The 22,530-nt window shown below is 40.8% G+C and overlaps 1 long non-coding RNA gene across 1 annotated transcript; it reads left to right on the top strand.

Annotated features, from left to right (window-relative positions):
* The first annotated feature begins 655 nt into the window (after positions 1–655).
* LOC147148375 (uncharacterized) lies at positions 656–1,663 on the top strand. The gene is made up of 3 exons (XR_015086586.1): positions 656–679; positions 1,318–1,479; positions 1,607–1,663. It is a non-coding gene; the product is annotated as an uncharacterized LOC147148375 (long non-coding RNA).
* The last annotated feature ends 20,867 nt before the right edge of the window (positions 1,664–22,530 follow it).

The following is a 22,530-nucleotide window of genomic DNA, read 5'->3' as shown; positions in this document are numbered from 1 at the left end:
CATGTCTGACTGCTTGAATCCAACTAAAAATGAAATTTCACTTTGTTTACATTTGAATGATTTGTGTTGATGCAATTCCATTTTTAGTTCACTTGATTGGTCTTGGTACTTAGTTGGTTAATGGCAGAGAGCACTAGATTTGAGGTGTTTTCCAAATTCTGTCGCAAAAGCACATTGGTAATATTTAAAGTCACTGTCAATACACACTGCTTGATGATTCGCCTGAGTCAGTCATAATACTCATATATCTTAGAGTATGCTCATTCCATTTTACTGTTATTTGACCCTTTTGTAACATACAGACTCGGATATTACCTATAGCCACAAAACATGTCTTCAGCCATAGTTTGTGAAAGAAAACATAAAGCGACTCTCCACTTAGAGTTAGTTTTGAAGTGAACTCAAAGGGCAACAACTGCTTTCAAAAGCCATCTTTGACAGAAAGTGGAAAAGGATCTAACGCTGTCACAGTCCAATCAGAGGGAGGGCCTTACCCAAACAGGTGGTTAAACGAGGAACAAGAGCTAATCACTTGTATGCCATGTTACAATCTCCTTTGCGTTACTATCCGCACACTTGATTGACTGCAAACATTTTTTTATTTCATGTCATGTAATTATCTTAATCCGTCTTCTGTTTTGTTTCTAGGAGTAAAGGCTTACATGTGACTACATACTCGGTAAGTGCAAAATATACTTCATCTCAGTATGCATTTCAAGCCAAAATGACTCACACTGTCATACTGCACAATTTTTAAGTTAAAGTGTTTTCTTTTTGTTGAACGGGCATCCTTTGACTGGTAATAATGCAAGAAGGTGGCAAAATATTGTAAAATGTCAACACATTCTGATGAAAACGCTTTTTTTTTTCTTTAATAAAAATGACCTTGAGACAAAGACATTTTGGGAACCCTTCCGAAGGACGTTGAAATTTCCGTTACACCATCTCAATTGAGAGTATTATATTCAACTATACATTTAGAACAGATGAATACCTTTATATTTAACAAGTATGACAAAAAGTTTATTCAGCAAATAAAATCCACTTTTATGAATAGTTTAGGGATTAACTACACATGACAAGGGATGCCTCCGAATGAGAAAGCGTGTCTGACATTCATCCTTTTTTTTTATACTTCTTTTCTGGTCTTGACATTTTTGCATGTTTGACACAAATTGTCTCCCATGGGTACAAATCTGTCCCCATCTTGCGTCTACCTCTTTCATATGTAAACACCCATCCCTGGCCACAGCCAATGATGCTTTGCCCTATGAGATGTAACTTTTGTTTTTCTCTGCTGACCACCACACTCCCAAGAAAAGACAACAGTCTTCCAAATAACACGGTTGTAGGCTTCCAATTGCAGCCCTGTCACTAACTCCACCGACATGTAAACACATGATGGAGAGATGGACAAGGAGAAGGAGTTAAGACAGGAGTGCGTGGGCTTGTCTTTGCCACCAGACGTCAGGGCCGCTGGTTAGTATGGTCAATATAATACGGCGAAAATGACATCATGCTGTCGTTTGAGCTGTCTCATGAGGCTAATTGGACTTTACCTGTCAACACAATTCATCCTCGTGAGTTGATCAGTTTTGTTTTTCAGTTTAAATGCAGCAGTCAGAAGAACACAAGTGGATAGAATCTGTGAACTATTATGATTCCATGGTAAGCTCTGTCACATTTTCAATTTGTCAAATGATACGTTAGTCACATTTGGCCATGCAGATGACTATTACAATAGTTTGAGCCACTGCATCTCTGTGATCCTGTGGCCTGAGAGAAGACAGTCCAAGTGCTGGCTTCAACTTGGCCTCCTGACCAAAAGTGTGATAATTTTAGACTGAAGTCTCTCACATGGTCTGGAGCAAGGACAGACTTTGGAAATAAACTTGGAATTTAGCTTAATTGCAGTTTACAGATTTAGGAGGGGCACTGTTCTCTTCTTTATTTTCTTGCATAAATAGAGAGTGACTGGAGGCCAAAGATATGAGGTTTCGAAACCACAAAAGAGGTTCAAGAACGTCACAGGCAATAAGGCGACTTTCGAGCCCAGCTCTTTGCTCTGTCGCATGTCTGACCAAGCTCTTCCACTAATGGGAGATCCTTTTCTTCAATCACTAAATCCATCCATTTTACAATTCCACTAAAGCGTTCTGGTCTCCCCAATAAAATGTGAGTGTTGGTTTTTAACTGCTTTATGCGCAGCCAAGTTACAATGTTGGCCTTTTCAGATGCTAATTTCTGTAGGAGGTTGAATGAGTTGGTGAAGGATTGAGCTGGGAATTTTCCCTATTTCATTCAACTGGATCTCATGAATCTTCCTCAGAGGTCGCCAAACTTTGACAGCCTCTCTGCATACTCTGTTTGTTCCAGATACTTCCCATTACCTCATTGCCATTAATTGTAAATTGCTCCGAGTCCTTTCTTATTTTAAGGTATAATTTTATCTCATCCATTCCATTCCACCAAATTAATACAGTTCAGTCCCAGTACGAATGGTGTCAGAGTTTGGTCTGCTTGCCAAGCCAGATTTTTCCGCGAGGGTTGAACTCCACCAAGGCAGCCCATTGTCACAGATTCTTTTCAGAACCTTTATGGACAAAATCAGAAGGCGCCACTGATGCATTGACTGGGTCCAGTTTGGTGGCCTCAGTGAGATGATGTGGTTCTGTTGCCTTCATCAAGCCAGGATCTACAACTCTCGCTAGAGCGGTTAGGAATAGAGTGTGAAACAGTTGGGTTGAGAATCAACACCAACACCAAATCTGAGGCCATGATAGTCAGAAAAAGGTGGAGTGCCCTCTCGTGGATTGGGACAAAATCCGACCCCGAGTGAAGTAGATCAAGTATCTTCGAGTCTTGTTCACAAACGAGAGGAGAATGAGCAGGAGATCGACCGGCAGAACAGTGCAGCGTCTGCAGTGATTCAAACGCTGCATCTGTCTGCGGTGATGAAGAAGGAAGATTTACTCTTTGATCTGCTGTATCCATGATCTGACCCCAGATAAAAAGAAGAAGGATAGATAAACGAGAGTCTGTGAGACAAAAGCCATCCATTACCATACCATTTATTCCAGATTGTGTGAGAGTGCAGCGAGAGAATTGTTGTTGAGATTTATCAAAAAGGGAAGAAACATATTTCAGTTGAGGTATCAGGGGGACTGGACATAAAGTGTGTGTGCCCATCGCAAGTCTAACGCCAAGCATGGTCTAACTCTAGTCAAGGGTGGAGTTTGCTTTCTTTTGTTATTTTCGCAGTTACAAATGGGCAGTTTGCTCCGTTGTGGGCGTGCACACAACCGAATAGCTTCACAGCCAATGAAAGCAGCTCCTCTCATTCCCTTTAAAATTCAGAGTGCAAAAGGCACACTAGGTCCATGCAGAAGACAAAAGCAGGCACAGTAGGTTTATAAGGAACTGCAAGCAGACCTCCAAGGGCGGATGATGTCAGATTGGCCAGGGCGATCACAGATCACTGCTGTAAAGTGGACACTTGGAGACACCCCAATTGCCCGTGCCCGTGTAAGACAACCGCAATAGCTGTGCTGCGGCCCATTGAGTGAATTCAAAAATATAAGACAAGATATGAATATAAATATTAATAATGATTATTTCTACAATGACACACATTCACAGAGTTCTATGCACGCTGTTGTCAGAGAGAGTAGAGTGCAGAATCTGTCTGCCTGCACTTTCACCAAAATCGCGTTACACCACCTGCGCCACCACATACTGTAGACCTGATTCCAGCAGGCATAAAGTTTAGTCTATTTTCAGACACCAAATTGTCAGATGCGCCGTCTCGTGTAAAGAAAACACCGAGCATGGTGCATCGTGGTCTGCCAAACTCCCACACACACTAAGCGAGGCTTGCATCGGCATGAAAATCAAGATGCGCCAGTTTTTACGCCAATGCACATGTGGGCTATCTATGAATTTAGAGCCCTGAATGTGTTCCTCATCCTATTTGGTTGCCTAGTGCCAATCAATGATTATCAGAGCCTCCCTATTCTGGCTTCATGAAACTCATTCATCTTCTAAGATTAGATAAAGCAGTGACTTCACTCGACAGTATGAGAACATGCCAGCCAATGAATACAAACTTTTATACAGATAACAATCCACAGACATGCAACACTGGAGCAATGTCAGAGTAAAGGAGCAGCACAATTCCATTGTACCCTTGAGCAGGGGGCGTTTACTTTATTTGCCTGTTGCCTGGAGACCGATTTTTGAAAAGACCAAAACGTATGTGACGGGTCCTGCGCATTGACACATCGGCACGTGCGTCAAGTTAATAAGAATGAAGCCTCCGTGTCGGTGCACATATTGCTTGGAGAAAAAGTCACGTGACCGATACAGCCACTGTATTGCTTAATCGCTAGCTGTTCCTGAGGCACCGAACTTTATAAGGAAGCACATCTGTCACCCGGTCACATCGCACATCATTTGAAGCTCAATTCTTCCCTTCAAGTCAGTGTGATCGGGATCCTGAGAAAAGAAGAACGAAAGGATTACACCTTTTGGGGGGGTTAAGGACGATTACAGAGACGGACGAAAACACACATCTGTCCTTTTTAAACAAATTCTCGTCCTCCGAGCCCCAAAATGGACATCCGTCAGGGACGGACGGACGGACCTGGGATGGAATCTCTCACGCACCACTACGCTTAAAAAGACAACGTGAACGTGACAGCGACAACGATCCAAAAAAGACCAAAGGAAAACAGGGAACTAAATGCAAACAAACTGACAAGACAACGATAAGGAAACAATAATGAACCGGCAAAACATAACAAAAAATAACATGAAACAAAACCAAATACAGTCCAAACAAACACACGGATCTTGACACCTATTACATGTTTGGTTTACTGATGGCAATGTAGTGCTCTGAGCGCATGTGCTAGTGATTATGAAAATAAAACACAGTATGAAAGATCAGTGCAAGACTGTGTTTTATTGACAAATATTTATGTAATACCTACTGTGGGTCCAGCAACACAAACAATGAGCTTCAACATTTACAAATGAGGCACAGCAGGGTAGCATTGCTATATAAATCTAAAACATTTCAGGTTTGGTCAAGAGAGGCAGTTCAAGTGATTTTGTTTTTCTTGCCTTAAATTGTTTTGTATTACGGCCTCTATTAAATGTCAGATTAATGCGCATAACCATGCATGTGTGAGTGCATGCAGGGAAGAAGGCCTTTCGCAGCTATAAGATGAAAGACCAAATGTGTCTGAGTGATGAGGAAAAATATCGTCTAACAGTGTGCTCTGGTAGAGAGTATGTTGTCCAAATACTGTATGTCTACATTAGTACGAATCCATCCGTGCCTCAGACCTGGAAAAATAGTCACTTCAAAGACAGAGGTAGATCAAACACAAGCCTCCAAGACATTAAGATGGCATATAGTGTATATCATGCTGGAATTCCCTGCTCAGATTTGAGGCTATGGGGTAGATATTGTGGATGGAATGTGAGCAATGAAGGCCACGGTTTTCCAAGACTTTTGTCCACATAGTGTGTCATTAATTCGTATTGTGCCAGTGTTCGGTTCCACAATTTTTTGTCAAGGTGTCATATTAAGAATAACAGGGAAGTCACCGCCATTAAAGAGTGAACTTTAATCCAAGGGAGAGTGGCGCCGCCAGGGATTTGGGGCCATGTGAACAAATATCACTTTGCTGCAAATTGAAAATATTATTTTGGAGGGCCACTGACTTTGAAAGGCCCTTGGAATCATCATCACTTTCCCCCATTTTACGGCACCTACAAACAAATGCTCAGAAAAGCCTGGCACACAAATTCAACAGTATAACTGATTTTTTTTTTTATGTTAGAGAGCAGGAATATCAGCATGTGTGTTGTACACGCAAAATGACTGACGCAGCACACATCAGAAAAGCATAACTGTATCTTATTCGAAAATTAAGTCTCTTCCGTTACTCATCTATTTGTGAAGTCTGGTAGCAGCATGAGCCTCAGGTAGCTTCCTAATTGACTATCGTTCCGTTTCATGTCACTGTCGTGACGTGGCTTGGCTGACCTCTGCGTTGACCCCACACGTAAGGGTTTGAGAGCGGAAATATTGAGAATTTAACAGTTCCACTTGTTGGCTCTGTCTATTTTCCTCGTAAATCAGCTTGGAATAATCGCTCATATGCCCACCCCATACCACAGGATAATCTATAGCGTGTGTGCTGACTCCCATTTAACATAACTGACAGCCACGTCCCAATTTTAGAGAGTGTGCACACTTGTGCAACCACATTATTTCAGTCGTGTGTTTTTACTTCCTCTCTCAAAGAAAAACATTTTGATTTACCTTGGTCTCATTTCAATTATTTATTTCAGTGGCAGCGGAACAACACAAGGTTGGGGGGGTTGGAGTGATTGGGGGGGAGGGGGCAAAGTACTCAGGGGGCAGCACCAACAAAGATTTTTTTTTTTTAATCTACTGTATATCTTATTAACATGATGAATACCATTTACATGAGGAAAATACATTTTGACCACAAATAATAACATAAATATTTATGGGAGCTTAGTTGCATTATGTGGCCGCTGACCCCCGTTATTTCACACAGAATTCAAACCCTGATTAAAATTCCACAGAAGCAAGTTGCTGATGTAAAACTATTCCAAATGAGCAGAGCAGTGTAGGCTTAATGAAAGCAAGACAGCTACAGGATACTGCCATTGTAACCTCATTTGCTCATCCTTAACTGTTGTCTTTTTGACATACATAATGTGGTTGAAGCGTGACCTGTAGATCTAGTGTTTGTTTTGTTGAGGAGAATCATTGGTGTGGCATGTGTTTAACATGCCATGTGGAATGGATGATAACACCTCAAAGAAGGATTAGTATGAGTTTGGAGCTGTTTGTTCTTCCTTTACACTAACCCTCCCTTTCTTGAGAGCTTAGTGGGTGATTGACAGGCTGAAGTGATTCTGGGGGTCACAGGGCGTGCAGACCTGAGGGGTTGGACCTGCTTTCATGACCCAGCATGCAGGCTGACACTAGACTCCAGTTTTCTAGTGACAGACAAGTAGTTTATTAGTGGAAGAAGGGTGTGATTTTCTAACCTGGATCACATCATGGACACCATGAAAACTACTATCACAAATGTTCCTAACCGAGAAATGGAAATAAATTACTTCATCACCGTTCTTCAAAATATTGTATTATAAGTGTGTGCATCTGTTGGGGGATGATCAGTCTAGTATTAAATGAAGCTTACATTGCCCTCAGTCAGTCACTTCCAAAAATGTACTTCTCTCCTCGAAAGGAATCTGTTATCTACACAGTGTATCTTTACTTTGACCCTTCAGTTCCCTTTGCTGGAATCTTATGGCATTCAACCAGAGTGACAGTCTGCTGAGTAGTGTACTATAATTTTTGAGTGTTGTCGTTTATGTGTGTGTATATATATATGTGTGTGTGTTTTGGTATATCATACTCAAGCTCACCCTCAAGCTCACTATGACCACAACAATAGAGTGAATGTCGGATGACCCCTGAAAGCAATACAGTGAAAGGTGATGTGTTGAGGGGTCAAGGCCCCATTTTGATGCCCCCTATCCTACTTTGTAGCTGAATAATCAGTGGTCATCTGAACCAGTGTTTCCACACATTTATTGAGCCAAGGCGCATATTTCACATTGAAAAAACATCACGGCACACGACCAAACAAAAATGTGCCAAAAATATGAACACTAAAAGAATGACGGCCTGATGTAAATTTGCCTACAAATGTACTGTGAAATCTGATATATTCACAAAAAAATAAAAAAATAAAAAATACCGCAATCACAGTTTTTTGGTCCAATTAAGTGAAAATGGATGTGATAATCTGTTATGGCACATACGTGTGCTAAGGGTGACACAAGGGTTGGTAATAACTGATTGAAACTGATGCATTGTTTTTATTTTTAACATCAAATGCATATTCAGGCAAAAAAAATTAGTTCAAGTCATGTGAGCTCACCTGAATTTGTACGTAAATTGGAACACGCCATCGTCTCCCTATCCTCTGCTAGCAGGACAATTAAGTCATAATTATGGGTACGTTAATATGTTTGAAAAAATACAATCGTGGCCATAGATAGACAACAATCAAATGAAAAACATTAAATTGAGACATTGAACTTAGCATGCTTTTTTTTTTTGCTGCATGATGACACAAACTAGTGTTATGGCCTATGTTTTGAGTTTGGTTTTTGACTGTAGTTTCATGTTTTTCCTTGCGTTCCTTTCTCTGTCTCTCGTTAAGTTATTGAGTCCACCTGTGCTTGTTCACCTTGTGTTAGCCAACCAGCTTCCTCCTACCCTCTGTGTCTTGTCCAGGTGTTCCTCGTTGTATCGTCTACTTGTCTGTATTTAGTTGCCTGCTTTCTTTCCATCCTTGTTGGTTCGTTTTGGTTTGTCTTGTCAAAGTCAATTCAAAGTCAAGTCCCGTCTAGTCATAGTCATAGTGCTAATATTTGTTTAGTTTGTTTTGGTTTTCTTTGGTTTCGTCTTATCCCAGCACCTTGTTTGCCTTTTGTTTTAAATTAAATACTTTACATTGCACACCATTTTGCCTCCTGCGTTTGGGTCCTCCTCCACGAAAACCTGACAACTAGTTCATTCCCTGCTGTTCAGAACTTCAAAACCAAAGTGTGTTTGGAAAAATATTACGCTGTGTGTGTACGTGTGCGTGTTTGTGTGTGAGCTTGACGTCCCTGACTAAATGGTCTTCAGTAACACTGAGAATGTGCTCATGATGTAACACTCCAGTGTGTATTCTAACTACATCGTAAATCCACAAGTAATAGAGAGAGGTTTTAACTTTGGTTTTCTGTTTGTCTATAATCACAGTATGAATTACTGCATTTTGTAAGATGATATAATCTTCCCAGAAGTTCTGTCTGTCTCTTTCCTGTGTTTTAGAACGCTTCTATGTCCTGATAAATTACGCCACACTCTATCGATAGCGACCTAAATGACAGTAAACAATGCAAACATTGTTACTTTTTTGGAGTAATTACCCCTGGCCTCACACAACATTCATTTCGTGTTTTTCTAATGTGCAGAGCATCCACGTTCTGTAATGCAACAATTATAGCCCACCCAAATGATTGAATAAGCACTGCATATTGGGCAGTCTTGATCTGCGGCTGTTATGTAGCTCAAGCTAAATAAGCATACAATTTAAGACTTTTGTCAATCGTAAGTTGTTTTAAAAGCCACCAAGACAGCCATCCATTGCACCAACTTTGACAACATTCTTGTTCATACCAAATAGAAATTTGTCTACCCATGTTATTCAAGATGAGCAGATCTAATTCAACCATTTGTGACTGTAAATAATATAAGTATAACATTTAAATAGCTGGATAATGGCTTTATATGAAATATTATAAAACAGTGTAAAATCTCCTTCAAATCAGTGTAAAAGTCTCCTTTCCAATAGACTCGTTTTTCTTCATTTCTACCAGCCCTTTGCCAGGCATTTAATAATCCATCTAAGGCCAGGACAGCTTTGCAAATACAGTACTGTAAATCTAAAGTAATAACAAGGGTAATTTTAATTATACGTTTTTAAAAAGTAGAGGACATCTCCCATTTATTTGGTTTGAGAGTCCTATATTTAGTGTCATGGTTGAGAAGGTTAAAACATTAAGTTCCGTTGGCATCTTTGGAGCATGAACACATATAAAACAATTAAGATGAAGTGCTATTTTCTCTTTTTGTTTTACTCTTATGTCACCCAACAACGCTTCAAAAAATACACACAGACACACAATTTTGATGTCAAGCTTTGGCATTTGACTGAATAAATTCCATTATCGTTACCACAGGATGGGTTTATCTCCTGCATGCTGTAGTCTGCAAAATGCCAAATCTGTGGATCATGACAGACGGATGGATTTCTTGCTACAGCCGATGAAAAACTCCAAAGTTAACCAGTCAGCCCATTAAAACGGGCACAACCTAAGCGTATGGCCTCCTTGACTGAAAGGGCAATGCAATAAACTACGAGAATAATTATTGTGTACTGTTGAAAAATTATGAAAGTGAATAAATGCATATCTGATAAAATGCCACAAAGATTGTTGAGGCTCTTTGGAAGTTAGCAATTTGAATATGATTAAAAAAAAATGTTGGGGGGGCGGGGGTCACATCATTGCCACTATCAGCACTTTTGCAGTTGAATATATACAAAAAAATATGCTTTAGTTTTGTGTACAATTTATTGATCATCCAAACATTCTATGTAGGATGCGGATGTTGGAACATCCCCACTTGCTGAAGCACACGCTGATGAAAGGTTTCCACATATAACAAAAACATCCGATTACTTGATTATTCAATGGAATAATCGATAGCATATTGGATTCTCAAAAGATTTGATTGAGAAAGCGCTGCATGTAACAAATGAAATAAAGTGAACAATCTTGGACATGAATGAGTGGGTAGTAGTGAGTTCAGGCCAGAGGGGGATGGGAGATGCAGAGGCAAATCGTTAGGCAAGTCATTAATAAACATAACGTGTACAATAGTAAAGAAACACTGATCAACAACTGCAAGGATGCAAATTATGCCAGCTGACAGCTATAATGATGAAGACAGTTATAATGGCTGTAAAATAGATTAAATAGATACATCTATTATATAGATGTTATAGATTAGAACAGAAAAGCAACTCATGCTGAAAATGGTAGCAACATGACCCATTTAGCTTCAAACAATGCTTTAAAAAAACTGGTGTTTTTTTTACACATTTGCAACAGCATTTTTCATCTTAGCGATATGTTAAATATTCAAATTCAAATATTAAATATTACTCTTAAACATCCAATCTAAAATTCTAAATCATAAACCATTTCATCCGAGGAAGTGGAGTCTTCTACATAATGTAGTGTATAGCAATAATAACTCCCTAAAATAACAAACACGTTTGGAGAAACTTTGTTTGATAATTTCTTTGAGGTTTTAGTGTCGCATTTATGAAAGTCGTGAGATTTACGAGCACCACAGCAACCACAACACAACAGCCCACTACCACAACAGCCACATAGAGGCTCACTTGGGAGGATCTCTCATGATCGCTTGCTAACCCTAACCCTAGCCCTGAGCTTTTATTTTTGAATATGCATATGTAGTTTCACCCAAAATTTCACCCAAAACATTTAGATAGAACATTATGGAATCAGAAAGCAGAGATGGTCTATTTTTCAATAACAAGCTCAATTTCTGTATTTTTTTAAATCAGGAAAATGATATTAGCTTGCATTTGAACTTTTATCAATTTGTTTTGGAGAAATGAGTACAAAACTAATGTGTTCAGAAACGCCCACAAGAAATGTGAAATTTGACCACACCACTTCCCCTCCCTACATGCCTTGTGTGATGTTACGTCCGGAACTGATTCCATTTTGTCATTCAAAGTCATTGTAAATAAGGTCGCTAATATTTTCAAAATAACAGGGATCAATCGGCCCCAATACATGTGAACATCTCTACTTAAACCCAATTGAACCTCTGAAAACATGACAAAACGATTAGCCTTTCCATGCCTGACTAAAAAGAGCAAGAAGTGAGCAGCCTACATGCAGCTGAGGTGCACTTCATGTCTCGTACCTCGTTTCATGTCATAAGTCTCCAAGATACTCAAACACATTGCGTTTCAAGAAGCTTTTTCGTTAGCTGAATTGCTCATTGCTCAGGTTGTTATAGATTACATTGAAAGTGTTAGCTTGACTTCTCCGAGGTCCACCCCTGCGCCGCCTATCCGAAAATTAGGTGTATTAAATGGCCATACTCGGCTGAAGACATGGCCTCGCTGGAAGTCCAGTGCTCCTAATCTTTCCAAGTCCAACTTCGACATTTCGACAAGCCAACCTCCGGGACGCCCAAAATTGACGCACAAAGGCCAGCCCACTCGCACGGCGATGCCGCTGTATCTCTGGCTGGACAGAATTAAAAGCGCGCGCTGCAACGAAAGCTCCTCTGTCGCAAACATGGTGCTCCTGGCTGGCTGACCGGCCGTGGCAAGCACGCCTGAAGGTGCAGACGGAGCATCTTGACTGCCTAGAAGTCGGAGCTCTGTGAAACGCAGCCCCATGTATTTTCAAAGTTTATACCTCCATCCATTTTCTCGAATCAGCCACTTATTAGCGATCACACGCCGCAACGATGATGCCGAGCGGAATCTCGCAGAACATCGGCTACTGGCTGACCGGTGGCGGCGTGGAGCTAACTCTTACTCGAGCAGGCAGCTCGTGCAAGACACGAACCCTCATGTATAGATGGTAAGAAGAAGCTCTCCTTCTGCTAACTTTGACTGTTAGCAATTGAAGCTAATTCTGCCTCGACTAGCCGCGGGAGCTAGCGGGAGCCGACAGCCATGGCTGCTTGGCTGCCCATAGGAAAATAACAAAGCGTTTGAATCGGTAAATGTCCAAAAACTACTACTATTGTCCACTCTAACCGGTAATTAAAAAAAAAAAAAAAAGATAGAAAAAACGATCAGCACAATATGTTTGATTTTGCGGATGTGATAGTGTTTTTTCCTCATAGGAACTCACATTTGATGGAAATAAAAACTAAATATTGTGCCACCCACTTTTATATTTTTACAGTTTGAAATGGACAAGAGTAGGAATGTGCAAATGAATTTTAGTGGCAATTAATCACTCTCAGACACTAGGTGACAACAGAACATGACAAACCTAACCAAGGAACAATACGGATCAAGCCTCCCTGTGATAACGATGACAGCCTGAGATGGAAAAAAAAAAAATACCCCATAAGTGGGCGTGCCAATTTGTGGCTTTCGTCGACAAAAAAGCCCACAAATCACTACAGATTATTTTAGGGGGTGAATTGTGAGAACATTTTTTCATCCAGACCTATTATATAAGTGACAAATATGCACTAGAAAAGCTGTATAAAAATAGCATCTTATTGAGAAAATTAATAAGAATAAATCAATTATTAATTACAATCCAGTTTAATAAGCTTTAACTCTTATATGAATACAGGGAGTCCTCATTTTATGAACAAGTTCCGTTCCTACAATGGCGAATGTGGCGATGTCCCACGAATTTCCGCGTATGTCTGATTTTCACCATTAAAGTCTAAAGATTTATGTCATAATGCTTTGTATAAAAAAACAAAAATACATTAAATAAAAAGCATAAGATGCTGTACTTAGCATTACTGTTGAGAAGTGGATGGAGAAAGAAGACAGGAGGGTGAAAAGACAAAGATACTGCCGGCGCGCAAACAAACACGATCGAGACACTGCGTATGCTCATTGCTCAACCGCAAGGAATGCTGGTCTTTGTAGTACAGGAATTGCTTGTATGCGGAAGTGCCTTATTTGGGGCGAAACCGATTGCTTCATTCATGTGGTGAGTGACATGAATATCAAGTGTTTTATTGACAGTTAAAAGTAACAATCGGAAATGAAGTCCATTTGAGTCATGGGGCCGTGTGTCGCCGTACACAGTGGGTTATTCAAATGCTGGAGCAACTCTTTCCACTCAATCATGTAAACGGGATATTCAGAATGTTGCAGAAATCGAAATTTTGACTTTATCCCGAATATTGACACGCCCCGCGACCCTTGTGAGGATAAGCAGTATCGATAATGGATGGATGGATCCCGAATATTGATTGCATGTAAACGTAGTCATTATGGGGCTAGGGACAAACTGCAGGAGGAGGCACGGGCGTTGTAAAGTCGAAACGTCGTAGGTTGCGTACGTCATAATACGAGGACTGCTAGTATTTTAAATGTAGGTACATCAAAAAACAGTATTACTGTGGTATTTATTGACCATGATTTCTCAAAAATAATACTTTTTTTTTTTTTACTTTAACAAAAAAGCAAATTTTTGCTTTAACAAAAAAAAAAAAAATCATCCGAAATTGACCTTGACTATTATACACGATTATTCGGGAAATTGAGACACACACATTGTATTAATATTCACCAGTACCTAGGGGTGTGACAAAGGTGTGCTTTCATTCAATATTATATTTAATGTCTAGTGTTACAAATTCGTATAGAAAATGGTGCCAAAGAAAGGGATTTGGAATTACTGAAACTACACAAGGCTCAGAGGAACAACAACGAAGTCCCCAAAACACACATGTGGAACCCAATAATAGATCCTTCGTTCCATGGGGGAATTATGTCAAAAATACCCTCATTTTGGCTGCTCGCCAAGAATCATGACGGCGTCGCGAGTGTATTTGTGCCAAAACAGTTCGTGGAGAAGAACAAGGAAACGGCCGTCAATAAAAACAAACATGTCTGAGCCATGGTCGTGTTTAGTATAGAAGTGGGTTCCTTACATGTCAACACGTGTTTTCCAAAGCAAGTCTTTTTGCCCACAACGTTGACAGCCGAAACTATAAATAGGTAAGAGAACTTCTCTTTGTACAACGAAATACGTTTTCTGAATACCAGAAATCCTGATCCATCAAATTATCATGCCGATAATATAGCACATTTTTGAGCATGGATACCAGAAAATCGAGCGAGTGCACAATAGATGAGTAAACAGGAAAATCAGCTTCTGAAGGGTGTTTTTAGGAGGGGCCTAGAATTTATGAATGTGTGGTATTTTACAGAAATAACAGTATTTCATTAAACTTCTACTGTGTTTCTCTGCCCACCTGCTCAGGCTGTACCCCGCCTGCCGCGACCCTAGTGAGAATAACCCCATTTTGAAAATTCATGTGACTATCATGAGGCGCTTGCTGTTTTAGTTCAAATCTGACCTGGAGTGATGGCTGTGGATCTTAATTAGTTTATGGCGCTGAAACCCAATCATGATTTTACTGTATGTTATGTGATCTGTCTGCAGACATGCTAGTGAGTGATTCTCGAGACCTGAATATTGCTGGTCGATATTTGAGCCCAATTAAATGTTTATTTCTTCTTCCGTTCACCCACTGCGTTTTGCTAGTCTAATTGTCTTAAGTGTGTCTAACCTCTCCTTGAAGTGACTATAGGGAGACCATAAGCACTTATACAACTTACAGGCCCTTACACAATTTTTTTCCCCAACATACTAAAAAGAGGTTAACTTTGTCAGTGGTTGGGCAGGGCTTGATCATTTCGGTTGTGGTAGGTATCTGGAATTGTCCACTTTTATCCAGATCCTCACCAAAATTTTGTGGGGGTTTTCCTTTGACCCCTTTTGAAATTTGATTTCAGTTACGAAGCATATGCGCGTGAGAGTGGGATGTGTTGCTGACATTATGTTTACATAAACATCGTTTCCACCCCCTGCAACTATGTCCGTTACCATGGCACTACATAATGTCATCAACACCAAGCTCGGGCTTGTTGAAGCATCTCTGCAAAAAGCACATGGATATTAAACAAAGCTTTCCCTTGTCTCACTCTCACTAAAGCCTTTTTTGAATAGATACATAAACACTGAGGTGAGAAACCCAGAAGGAATATAATAAATGAAAGATGAAACGCACCACTGCGACCTCCCCTACTGAATCAATTCAAACTCCAATCCTTGATGCCATCACAAGAAGGCAAGACCAGATTCATTGAACCCAATAGTTTGCGCAGAGCCAGCATTGTGGTTGGTTACACCCAAGAATTGGTATCCGAGCGTAATCCTTTTTGTATAGTTTGCATTGTTCTGCTTCTGTAGACTCTCTGCAGGTTCATTGAAAACTCTAAATTCAATTGAATGATCTGTCTTGATATGTCAGCCTGTGATTGCCCGGTGATCAGTCCAGGGTGTACACTGCCTCGCTCCCTGAGTCAGCTGGCAAAGGCTCCAGCTTCCCGATGGCCCTGAACAAGGCAAGGAGGACATAAAACGGATGGGTGAATTCCTGCCATATACCGTGTAGCAAAATATTTGAGATTGTTGCAGTCTGGACTAACATGTTTCATGATCACTTAAAAAGCCAAACTGTTACTCGTCTTTGGCTCCTATTAAAACTCACTATACATGCATTTCGAAACAATGGAAAATGTTTTGTTCTTTTGTCGGTAGGCGAACATGAGGTTTTGAAATATTTTTTTTAACTCCTTTTTTTTAAACTCCTTCTCTGGAACCTCTGCTTATCTTTAACATGTTCATCGGCGCACATGCATGCGCGCGCACACACAAGCACACCAAAACTCCCCAGTGCACAGCGCCAAGATCTGAACTTTGATCTCTTTCCCTTTTGAACCCCTTAAATCAAGGTATCCAACTCAAGCAGCTTTGGTGAATCTTGCTGTATCTGCTGCATTTCCAATAAGTGCCGAAACAGCAATTATTCTCTGTGAATATACAAACTATGCACTGTATTATTACCCCAAGGGTGAAATGTTGCCTAGCATGCTGCTCATTCAAGTCATTTTCCCATCTGTCGACACCTCAAACTGAAGAATACCACAGGTGGAGACCTTTTCCTTGTCTGCTCCTAATTCACACTACAGATAAAGTCCACACAATGTCCCCAAAGTTGTGGAACGTGCAAGTTCAGATGTTTTCTAGCTGTTAAACTGAGGGAGGTCTCTATTACGGTTCATTTATGGAATGCATTTAGTTTTGATCATAAACGTGTACAACATGCGCTTGCCTCACATATGGAATGGATTATTGCTTGTAAATCTTTAATTTAAACGCAATATAATTCCACCCATAAACACAATCTTATTTTCATCCATAGAGCGCCATGCAAAAGCTCTCATGCAGTTTAAACTTGAATAGCGTTTTCTTTATCCTCTCATGTGATTATTTTTACCCAGTCAGCACCCATTGCGCCTCGCTCGCTTAAAATCCGGAAATGTATTTTTAGCGTGTGCGAAATTTTATGTGCATTTTGATTGGCTGTAATCTACAATGTTGCCACATTGTGCAACTGTGAGTCAAATTTGGAATATCCGCAAAACTAGTGGCCTAGTCTTGGCCGCTCATGACAAGTATTTGCCAAACACCACGCGAGAGGATTTAGCTGGGTTTGTCTGCATCGGTCAGTTGATGCTGGACCTTAGACAGTTGTGTTAGCCACTCATCCACCATGCTGCACTTAAAATAACATACAATGGGTATGAAATGTCTACACACCCCTTAATGTGAGCCTCTGATGAATCCGTCCATACCATCCATCCATTACCCGAACCACTTATCACAAATAAACGTGAGATGTATTTGTAGGCTTTTCCTCAATTACACTAACTTGCTTCTTCAAACTGTTCATAATTCCTATGCCACCGCCACACTTCGCTCAAGGTATCGTGTTCTTTTGATGATGAGTAGTGTTGTGCTAACCCAAAACATATCTTTCGGATCCACAGCCACGTACATTTTTCATAATATGTCATCTTTAAAAGAGGTTTTATGTTCAAAGTGAACAGCCAGGAAATCATAACATGATGTCATTTGCATCCACATCTTTATCCCGATCCTCTCTGTGGGTTTTCCTTTGGCCCATGTGCCACCCCTCCAAAAAGTTTTGTAGTAATTTGTGTGTGTGCGTGTGTCTATGTGTGTAATTCTGCTGTTATTCCAACTTAAAAAAAGTCACTTAAAACAAGAGCATTTTGCTCAATACTGCATCTCAGGTGCTTTCACCACTTTTCACATTAATGTTGGAAATGTTTTTACTTTGGCGGTCTTGCGCTTGGGTCCCTTCTTTTGAGCACCGTGATACCTCTTCTGTATAACTTTGTGTTAAGATTTTCTCAGATATCTGACTGTGATTCATGCGGAAAAAAGAATAGGAACATATTTAGTTGTTAGTTGTTGTGACATTCAGTGAGGAGGTTGGCTGACTCTCTTGTTTTGGATAATTGTATACTGCTGAGGATTGTGGTGCCTTTCTCTGTCTACCCGTGGCCTCGGCTGCAAGAACCATATTTAGTGTTATATGTCTTCCTCATCATAAACTGGATCATCTTCATGCTGTCTCACACCACCACAGTGTTGATGGTAGCAGAGAGTGCTACACCTAGGTTCCTTGAGACAATGTGCTACGCTTGACTCCTTAGTTACATTTTTATGGGAAAGGGTTTATCGTTTGATTAGTATTCGATTAGTATTTAAAAGAATTCATAAGGCCAGCAAACAAAACAAACAATGCAGTTTAGCTAGTCTTTAGCTCGTTGCAACGTAGGGTAGTCCTTTCCCATCCATCCATTCTCTTCTGCTTATCTGAGGTTGGGTCGCGCGAGCAGCAGTTCGAGCAGGGAATCCCTGACCTTCCTCTCCCTAGCCACTTCATCCAGCTCTTCCTGGGAATCCTAAGGCTTCGCAGGCCAGCCGGGAAGCATGAACTTTCCATGTCCTGGGTCGGCCTCCTGCCAGCGGGACGTGCCCGGAACACCTCACACCTTGGAGTCGTCCAGGAGACATCCTAATCAGATGCCCGAGCCACGTCGTCTGGCTCCTCTCAATGTGGAGCAACGTTGGTTTGACTCTGAGCCCATCCAGGATGACCGAGTTTCTCACCTTGTCACTAAGGGAGAGGCCGGACACCCTGCAGAGGAAACTCAGTTCAGCTGCTTCTGGATCTTGTCCTTTTGGTCAGGACCCACGGCTCGTGACCATAGGTGAGGTGCGGCACGTAGATAGTAAATCGAGAGTTCCACCTTTCGGCTCAGCTCCTTTCTTCCACCGCGACGGACCGATACAGAGTAGGGCTGGATGATATACATTATCTACTGAAATGAAGTTATGAATATTCCAAATATTAACATCAAAATGAGAACGATATCAGTCACATGACCTTGCCACGCCCACATTCCTCCTTTCAAGTTTGGCTTTGATCGACAGCTAAACCCAGACAATGGCAGTCATCTTCCGGATGATCTCTCCTCAACCGCTCTCTTCAAAAAAAAACAACCTCTCCTCAACATCTCTCTTCCCAACACGCTCTCTCTACTGAAAGACCCCTCAGTTCCTGACATTTTTTTATCTACTTTTTGATATTTTGCTTGGTTTTTGATTGCGCTCCCACAAGCGCCAATTTCTGCTGAAACACCCGGCGGTAGACTTTCACGACCTGGGTTCTCGATGCATCCACCATCACGCATGTGGCAGGTGAGCCGAGAAAATCCGTCTTTTGGTAGCAAAAGCTGAAGCAAGAAGCCAGCTTTGCTCCTTACTTGAAGGCCAGGAGAACCCCCGCAGGTGGTCCCGATGAAGCTCCGAGACCGCACAGGTCCGAGACCCACGAGAACCCAACCAAGCTTTTGGTTTTCTGTTTCCAGCTGCTTACTTTTTCTTTTAATTTTTTTCCTCTTTTTCTTCATCTGCAAACAAGTGAAGTTCCATCCACCCAGAGCTGGGCATTTTACTAAAATTTCAGAGGCCGTTTATCGCCTTCAGCCTGCAACCGGAGTACGCTTCTGCCGTCTGTCTATCCGCCTTTTTGTCCGGCTGGACCAAGTAGTAATCACCTATAGGCTTGTCTGCCTTTCATTTTAAATGGCCTTCCGTTAACGTTTCCATCTAGCAACTTCGACCAACTCCATATTTTTGATGTGGTGCCCCTCAAGGCGAGCAGGAGCAGGCATTTCTCCCGGTCACTATTAAATATTTACACTCTTACAGATGACTTTCACTACACAGCCTATTTAATTGGGAAATACCTAAATCAGCAGATGACATCAGCTGTAAATTTACATGGACAGTAATGTGGGCTTCCCATTTTAAGATTCATTTGGTGATTCAGGTAAATTACCACACTAGTCCCCAATAGTCAACATTGACTGCATGGTCAAAACAGGTCTGCGGCTGCCAAAAGCACACATTATTTAACAATCATGTTAGTAGATGTATGACATCATAAGGGGAAAAAAAAATCCTGATTGTATATAATCGTCGCTGTCCTGTGAAAAACATTTGTCAATTTGTTTTCAGTTTTCTTATTTTTACGCTAATGGTGTTTCCGCATTACAGACATCGCATTAACGTGAAAATAAATGTTTTTTCCAAAATTGGACATAAGCATTTTTCTCAGTACAGTGACGAATATAGAACGTGTGAAACATCAAAGGCCTTGAACAACCTTTAAATATTGATGATTGATTAATTGTTGCCCCAAACTTTTTTTAACTTATTCATACATGTACGTACATGAGGCGAAGGCATGAATTGTTAAGTTTAAAAATAAGGATCCGCCAATTGTGGAATTTTTTGATGGGGGCATTGGAATACTGTGATATTCACACAGTCTGGTGTTATTACAGCTCGTTCTGCTTTTGGTGATAAACCACCTAAAAAGTCACATTAGGCCTGTGTGTTTGTTAAAAACGCTCATCGTAAAGTATCATGAAATGTTAACTTGCAACTATTAGCATGGACTGCCGCTATTTACAGTGAAAATTTTAAATATTGGACCAGTTTATCATATCTCCTTCAATTTTAAGATCAACTGTTTTCCAAGTAGATCGGGAGGGAAAAAAAAAACACTCTTAACACAGCCCACAGCCCACACCGCAGGATAATTGCTTGCGACTTTGAACGGAAAGGAGGAAAAATCACATACTGAAAATTGGCCCAATTGCAGCAACCTGTAAATTGCTTTTATTTTCGACTCTTTTTTTTTTTTTTCATTTTAAGGGCGATTAATCTTTGTGACGGACTGTATTAAGTATAGTTTAAACTAGAACCCTTGTCTATAAGATCTATACATTCTTATGACATAGTGTGTTATCATTGCCTGCATCAACTTGTATGCTTGGCACCTGCGGCAAATGAATGAAGGATCAGGTGTTGGTGCAAATGTTAGACTGATGGGATAACTTGCGTTCCCTTCTCTCTCCTTTCTGTTCCATCCCCACTCCTTCACGCTTACATATTCACTTCGACATAAACCCTCCTTCGCCTTCAATTTTCTTTAGTCAAGCAGGAAAGAATCTGTCGCTGCTGGGTGTGGATTCCAATCATTATCTGATGAAATCACCCATACAATGCACATGCGTGTTTTACGCCTATAAGTTTATACTTAGTGTACTTGAAGAGGCCCACGACATGCACTATTTTGAAGCATTAGAACACAAGACATCAATGTTGCGCCTTCATTAAAACAAATTGCTGTGTGTCTTCTGTTGTGAGGTGCAGCATTATTACGTAATCATCATACTTTTCAATTATGAAAACACCTGCCAGTGAGCTGTGTTTTTTAGACTGCGAGAAATGACACGGGAGCTGTTCAACATTTGACAGGGAGGGATTATTTCTGGCAGGTATACATTTGCTTCTCTTTACGGTACAGCACACAATATAGACAGCCTCGCATATACGAAATGGCCACAGCGTGAAGCTCACTTGCACAATGTACTGCGATCCAGAAAGCAAAAGCTGTCTCATCAATTGCATCAATACAAAGATCATAATTCTTGATTTAATTCCATAAAATGGTGCCTCTCTCTCATGCAGCTATATTGAGCAACCAAAAACATTATGAAAACTTCAGTGGAAACCCAACCACAGCTATTAAGTGAATCTCTCACCATCAAAGCTACGATACTGTCTGTATAATTGTCATTGGGATGTAGAAATTTTAATGTCATCAGATCGATCAGCTGTAGCTTTTGTTGTGACTGGTCTATGAGGATCTACAGTATTCTGTGAGCTTGTAAGGATCTGTCTATGGGAAAACACCAAAAGTCCCTATCTGAGATGTGAAGCAGCTGGGGGCGATTTGGCTTCAATGCTACACGCGAATCCACTCGTTTTTTTGTTTTTTTCACAAATGTCGAGTGATTTTTTAGCTTTTGCAATGCGGTTAGCCACCAAGTATGACGTTCTCAAGGCACTTATATTTGTTGACGAATCAGTTTTGAAGGCTTCATTGACTCATTGGAGATGCGCTCGTCGCATATTGTGCAGAGCGGGCTTGGTGCATAGGAATCACCTGTCGCGATAAACAAATATTTCAAGTAAGTCACCGTGTATTAGTTGTGAAATGCACCTTTCTTTTTCTTCTTGGGCATAGGCTCTTGTGTTGAATCCTCAATGGGCCTTTTCCCCATTGCAAAGACACTTTCCACATACGTCTGCTTTTTAAGGCATTTTGCTAGCTTTTGGGTTTAATATTAGTGTGACGTGGCCGAGACAATTAGCGTCAACGGATGCAACGGAGAGAATCTGGCCACTTTTCAAAATCATATATTTTACAGCCTCGGATAATAAATAAACCAGAAGTGCTGTACATGTATTTCTTTCCTTTCATCTGTGCATCCCGGGGCTGGTTGGGGACCACTGCTTTACAAGTTTTAGATACATTTTACTGATGATGAATACCATTGCGAAAGTTTCTAACCCTCAAGTGGGTAATGAAAGCCGCAATTGTGTTGGTTTTCCAGCCGCCCCCAGCATCCTTCCTAACCCCTGTAGATGATGGTAATTCCTGCCCTTGACTGGAATTGGGATGAACACTTTCCAGTGACTGAGTGCGTTGCAACATTTCTCTATGCTTCGAGTCCTCTGCATCATCATAACCTATGCACTTGTAATTTGTATTTTGTTGTGGGTTTGCAAGTATGCTGCAAA

The sequence above is a fragment of the Filicampus tigris genome, chromosome 4 (assembly GCF_054856515.1).
Source record: "Filicampus tigris isolate MCC_2025a chromosome 4, RoL_Ftig_1.0, whole genome shotgun sequence".
NCBI lineage: Eukaryota > Metazoa > Chordata > Actinopteri > Syngnathiformes > Syngnathidae > Filicampus > Filicampus tigris.
Note: the sequence above shows the minus strand (reverse complement) of the source record. Positions and strands in the feature narration are given on the sequence as shown.